The sequence below is a fragment of the Solea senegalensis genome, unplaced genomic scaffold, assembly GCF_019176455.1.
Source record: "Solea senegalensis isolate Sse05_10M unplaced genomic scaffold, IFAPA_SoseM_1 scf7180000017448, whole genome shotgun sequence".
Lineage (NCBI taxonomy): Eukaryota > Metazoa > Chordata > Actinopteri > Pleuronectiformes > Soleidae > Solea > Solea senegalensis.
Genome location: NW_025322409.1, coordinates 1 through 5,870, shown reverse-complemented (window position 1 = coordinate 5,870; position 5,870 = coordinate 1). Strand labels below are relative to the sequence as shown.

General features: G+C 43.6%; 5 non-coding genes across 5 annotated transcripts; all 5 read right to left on the bottom strand.

Moving 5' to 3' along the window:
- Positions 1-488: 488 nt before the first annotated feature.
- trnag-ucc lies at positions 489-560 on the bottom strand. Its single transcript has one exon. It is a non-coding gene; the product is annotated as a tRNA-Gly (tRNA).
- Positions 561-987: 427 nt separating this feature from the next.
- Positions 988-1,059, bottom strand: trnag-ucc. The gene has a single exon. It is a non-coding gene; the product is annotated as a tRNA-Gly (tRNA).
- A 1,558-nt stretch (positions 1,060-2,617) lies between these two features.
- Positions 2,618-2,689, bottom strand: trnag-ucc. Its single transcript has one exon. It is a non-coding gene; the product is annotated as a tRNA-Gly (tRNA).
- A 991-nt stretch (positions 2,690-3,680) lies between these two features.
- Positions 3,681-3,752, bottom strand: trnag-ucc. The gene has a single exon. It is a non-coding gene; the product is annotated as a tRNA-Gly (tRNA).
- A 1,991-nt stretch (positions 3,753-5,743) lies between these two features.
- trnag-ucc lies at positions 5,744-5,815 on the bottom strand. Its single transcript has one exon. It is a non-coding gene; the product is annotated as a tRNA-Gly (tRNA).
- Between the last annotated feature and the right edge of the window lie 55 nt (positions 5,816-5,870).

Below are 5,870 nucleotides of genomic sequence, written 5' to 3'. Positions count from 1 at the left end.
GAGCCGAAGAGGTAAGGCGTTAGGAAAGCGAGTAATAGAATTTAATCATGTTGAGTTCATGATCACCAGTTTACAAGCCCAATAGTATAAATATGCCACACTGCCAATAAAATGAGTATGACTCTGCAAAGGTAAGGGGTTTGGTAAAGTAAGGCTCAGTTGGGATGTTATTGTACAATACTTTAAAATTGGCACTGTAAAAACTGCAATGTGAAAGTAGATGGACCCCAAGATATTTAAACTTCCATCCTCCAGTAAGAAGCAAAGTACAGTTTTCAATGCTGGCGCAGTTCAAACCCCAGTGAAATCGTGTACAGGCATAGAATACAGACACAGCATTGACTGTACTTATGAAAGGTCTTGGTGGCTCGTAGCAAAAGCCCCACGGTGTGCACTCACTCAGTATGTTGAAGGGGTGGTTGTGTTGTCTTGAAACCCAGACAAAGTGAGGAGATGTCGCACATTTATAAAGACTCAAACAGCATCTATGCGACGGCCGGGAATCGAACCCGGGTCAACTGCTTGGAAGGCAGCTATGCTTACCACTATACCACCATCGCTTGACATGTACTGAAGAGGTAAGGCGTTAGGACAGCAAGCCATAGAATTTAATCACAGGTAAGGAACTTGGTAAAGTAAGGCTCAGTTGGGATGTTAAGGTACTGTACTTTAAAGTCAGCACTGTAAAAACTGCAATATGAGAGTAGATGTTCCCCAAGATATTTAACCTTCCCTCCTCTAGTAAGAAGCAAAGTAGAGTTTTCAATGCTGTGGCAGTGCAAACCCCAGTGAAATCGTGTACAGGGATAGAATACAGAGACAGCATTGACTGTACTTATGAAAGGTCTTGGTGGCCTTGGTGGTGGTCTGCAATCACTCTAATCAAACAGTACGTAGAAGGGGTGGTTGGGGTAGTGGTTGTGTTGTCTTGAAACCCAGACAAAGTGAGGAGCTGTCGCACATTTATAAAGACTCAAACAGCCTCTATGCGATGGCCGGGAATCGAACCCGGGTCAACTGCTTGGAAGGCAGCTATGCTTACCACTATACCACCATCGCTTGACATGTACTGAAGAGGTAAGGCTTTAGGACAGCAAGCCATAGAATTTAATCATGTTGAGTTTATGATCACCAGTTTACAAGCCCAATAGTATAAATATGCCACACTGCCAATAAAATGAGTATGACTCTGCAAAGGTAAGGAGTTTGGTAAAGTAAGGCGCAGTTGGGATGTTATTGTACAATACTTTAAAATTGGCACTGTAAAAACTGCAATGTGAAAGTAGATGGACCCCAAGATATTTAAACTTCCATCCTCCAGTAAGAAGCAAAGTACAGTTTTCAATGCTGTCGCAGTTCAAACCCCAGTGAAATCGGGTACAGGCATAGAATACAGACACAGCATTGACTGTACTTATGAAAGGTCTTGGTGGCTCGTAGCAAAAGCCCCACGGTGTGCAATCACTCAGTATGTTGAAGGGGTGGTTGTGTTGTCTTGAAACCCAGACAAAGTGAGGAGCTGTCGCACATTTATAAAGACTCAAACAGCCTCTATGCGACGGCCGGGAATCGAACCCGGGTCAACTGCTTGGAAGGCAGCTATGCTTACCACTATACCCCCATCGCTTGACATGTACTGAAGAGGTAAGGCTTTAGGACAGCAAGCCATAGAATTTAATCACAGGTAAGGAACTTGGTAAAGTAAGGCTCAGTTGGGATGTTAAGGTACTGTACTTTAAAGTCAGCACTATAAAAACTGCAATATGAGCGTACATGTTCCCTAAGATATTTAACCTTCCCTCCTCTAGTAAGAAGCAAAGTACAGTTTTCAATGCTGTGGCAGTGCAAACCCCAGTGAAATCGTGTCCAGGCATAGAATACAGACACAGCATTGACTGTACTTATGAAAGGTCTTGGTGGCTCGTAGCAAATGCCCTGCGGTCTGCAATCACTCTAATCAAGCAGTATGTAGAAGGGGTGGTTGTGTTCTCTTGAAACCTAGACAAAGTGAGGAGATGTCACACATTTATAAAGATTCAAACAGCCTCTATGTGACTGCCGGGAATCGAACCCGGGTCAACTGCTTGGAAGGCAGCTATGCTTACCACTATACCACCATCGCTTGACGAGAGCTGAAGAGGTAAGGCTTTAGGAAAGCGAGTAATAGAATTTAATCATGTTGAGTTCATGATCACCAGTTTACAAGCCCAATAGTATAAATATGCCACACTGCCAATAAAATGAGTATGACTCTGCAAAGGTAAGGAGTTTGGTAAAGTAAGGCTCAGTTGGGATGTTATTGTACAATACTTTAAAATTGGCACTGTAAAACCTGCAATGTGAAAGTAGATGGACCCCAAGATATTTAAACTTCCATCCTCCAGTAAGAAGCAAAGTACAGTTTTCAATGCTGTCGCAGTTCAAACCCCAGTGAAATCGTGTACAGGCATAGAATACAGACACAGCATTGACTGTACTTATGAAAGGTCTTGGTGGCTCGTAGCAAAAGCCCCACGGTGTGCAATCACTCAGTATGTTGAAGGGGTGGTTGTGTTGTCTTGAAACCCAGACAAAGTGAGGAGATTTCGCACATTTATCAAGACTCAAACAGCCTCTATGCGACGGCCGGGAATCGAACCCGGGTCAACTGCTTGGAAGGCAGCTATGCTTACCACTATACCACCATCGCTTGACATGTACTGAAGAGGTAAGGCTTTAGGACAGCAAGCCATAGAATTTAATCACAGGTAAGGAACTTGGTAAAGTGAGGCTCAGTTGGGATGTTAAGGTACTGTACTTTAAAGTCAGCACTGTAAAAACTGCAATGTGAGAGTAGATGTTCCCCAAGATATTTAACCTTCCCTCCTCTAGTAAGAAGCAAAGTACAGTTTTCAATGCTGTGGCAGTGCAAACCCCAGTGAAATCGTGTCCAGGCATAGGATACAGACACAGCATTGACTGTACTTATGAAAGGTCTTGGTGGCTCGTAGCAAATGCCCTGCGGTCTGCAATCACTCTAATCAAGCAGTATGTAGAAGGGGTGGTTGTGTTGTCTTGAACCCTAGACAAAGTGAGGAGATGTCACACATTTATAAAGATTCAAACAGCCTCTATGTGACTGCCGGGAATCGAACCCGGGTCAACTGCTTGGAAGGCAGCTATGCTTACCACTATACCACCATCGCTTGACGAGAGCCGAAGAGGTAAGGCTTTAGGAAAGCGAGTAATAGAATTTAATCATGTTGAGTTCATGATCACCAGTTTACAAGCCCAATTGTATAAATATGCCACACTGCCAATAAAATGAGTATGACTCTGCAAAGGTAAGGGGTTTGGTAAAGTAAGGCTCAGTTGGGATGTTATTGTACAATACTTTAAAATTGGCACTGTAAAAACTGCAATGTGAAAGTAGATGGACCCCAAGATATTTAAACTTCCATCCTCCAGTAAGAAGCAAAGTACAGTTTTCAATGCTGTCGCAGTTCAAACCCCAGTGAAATCGGGTACAGGCATAGAATACAGACACAGCATTGACTGTACTTATGAAAGGTCTTGGTGGCTCGTAGCAAAAGCCCCACGGTGTGCAATCACTCAGTATGTTGAAGGGGTGGTTGTGTTGTCTTGAAACCCAGCCAAAGTGAGGAGATGTCGCACATTTATAAAGACTCAAACAGCCTCTATGCGACGGCCGGGAATCGAACCCGGGTTAACTGCTTGGAAGGCAGCTATGCTTACCACTATACCACCATCGCTTGACATGTACTGAAGAGGTAAGGCTTTAGGACAGCAAGCAATAGAATTTAATCACAGGTAAGGAACTTGGTAAAGTAAGGCTCAGTTGGGATGTTAAGGTACTGTACTTTAAAGTCAGCACTATAAAAACTGCAATATGAGCGTACATGTTCCCCAAGATATTTAACCTTCCCTCCTCTAGTAAGAAGCAAAGTACAGTTTTCAATGCTGTGGCAGTGCAAACCCCAGTGAAATCGTGTCCAGGCATAGAATACAGACACAGCATTGACTGTACTTATGAAAGGTCTTGGTGGCTCGTAGCAAAAGCCACGATCTGCAATCACTCTTATCAAACAGTATGTAGAAGGGGTGGTTGTGTTGTCTTGAAACCCAGACAAAGTGAGGAGCTGTCGCACATTTATAAAGATTCAAACAGCCTCTATGCGACGGCCGGGAATCGAACCCAGGTGAACTGCTTGGAAGGCAGCTATGCTTACCACTATACCACCATCGCTTGACATGTACTGAAGAGGTAAGGCTTTAGGACAGCAAGCCATAGAATTTAATCACAGGTAAGGAACTTGGTAAAGTAAGGCTCAGTTGGGATGTTAAGGTACTGTACTTTAAAGTCAGCACTGTAAAAACTGCAATGTGAGAGAAGATGTTCCTCAAGATATTTAACCTTCCCTCCTCTAGTAAGAAGCAAAGTACAGTTTTCAATGCTGTGGCAGTGCAAACCCCAGTGAAATCGTGTACAGGCATAGAATACAGACACAGCATTGACTGTACTTATGAGAGGTCTTGGTGGCTCGTAGCAAATGCCCTGCGGTCTGCAATCACTCTAATCAAGCAGTATGTAGAAGGGGTGGTTGTGTTGTCTTGAAACCTAGACAAAGTGAGGAGATGTCACACATTTATAAAGATTCAAACAGCCTCTATGTGACTGCCGGGAATCGAACCCGGGTCAACTGCTTGGAAGGCAGCTATGCTTACCACTATACCACCATCGCTTGACAAGAGCCGAAGAGGTAAGGCTTTAGGAAAGCGAGTAATAGAATTTAATCATGTTGAGTTTATGATCACCAGTTTACAAGCCCAATAGTATAAATATGCCACACTGCCAATAAAATGAATATGACTCTGCAAAGGTAAGGAGTTTGGTAAAGTAAGGCTCAGTTGGGATGTTATTGTACAATACTTTAAAATTGGCACTGTAAAAACTGCAATGTGAAAGTAGATGGACCCCAAGATATTTAAACTTCCGTCCTCCAGTAAGAAGCAAAGTACAGTTTTCAATGCTGTCGCAGTTCAAACCCCAGTGAAATCGTGTACAGGCATAGAATACAGACACAGCATTGACTGTACTTATGAAAGGTCTTGGTGGCTCGTAGCAAAAGCCACGATCTGCAATCACTCTTATCAAACAGTATGTAGAAGGGGTGGTTGTGTTGTCTTGAAAACCAGACAAAGTGAGGAGCTGTCGCACATTTATAAAGATTCAAACAGCCTCTATGCGACGGCCGGGAATCGAACCCAGGTGAACTGCTTGGAAGGCAGCTATGCTTACCACTATACCACCATCGCTTGACATGTACTGAAGAGGTAAGGCTTTAGGACAGCAAGCCATAGAATTTACTCACAGGTAAGGAACTTGGTAAAGTAAGGCTCAGTTGGGATGTTAAGGTACTGTACTTTAAAGTCAGCACTGTAAAAACTGCAATATGAGAGTAGATGTTCCCCAAGATATTTAACCTTCCCTCCTCTAGTAAGAAGCAAAGTACAGTTTTCAATGCTGTGGCAGTGCAAACCCCAGTGAAATCGTGTACAGGGATAGAATACAGAGACAGCATTGACTGTACTTATGAAAGGTCTTGGTGGCCTTGGGGGTGGTCTGCAATCACTCTAATCAAACAGTACGTAGAAGGGGTGGTTGTGGTAGTGGTTGTGTTGTCTTGAAACCCAGACAAAGTGAGGAGCTGTCGCACATTTATAAAGACTCAAACAGCCTCTATGCGATGGCCGGGAATCGAACCCGGGTCAACTGCTTGGAAGGCAGCTATGCTTACCACTATACCACCATCGCTTGACATGTACTGAAGAGGTAAGGCTTTAGGACAGCAAGCCATAGAATTTAATCA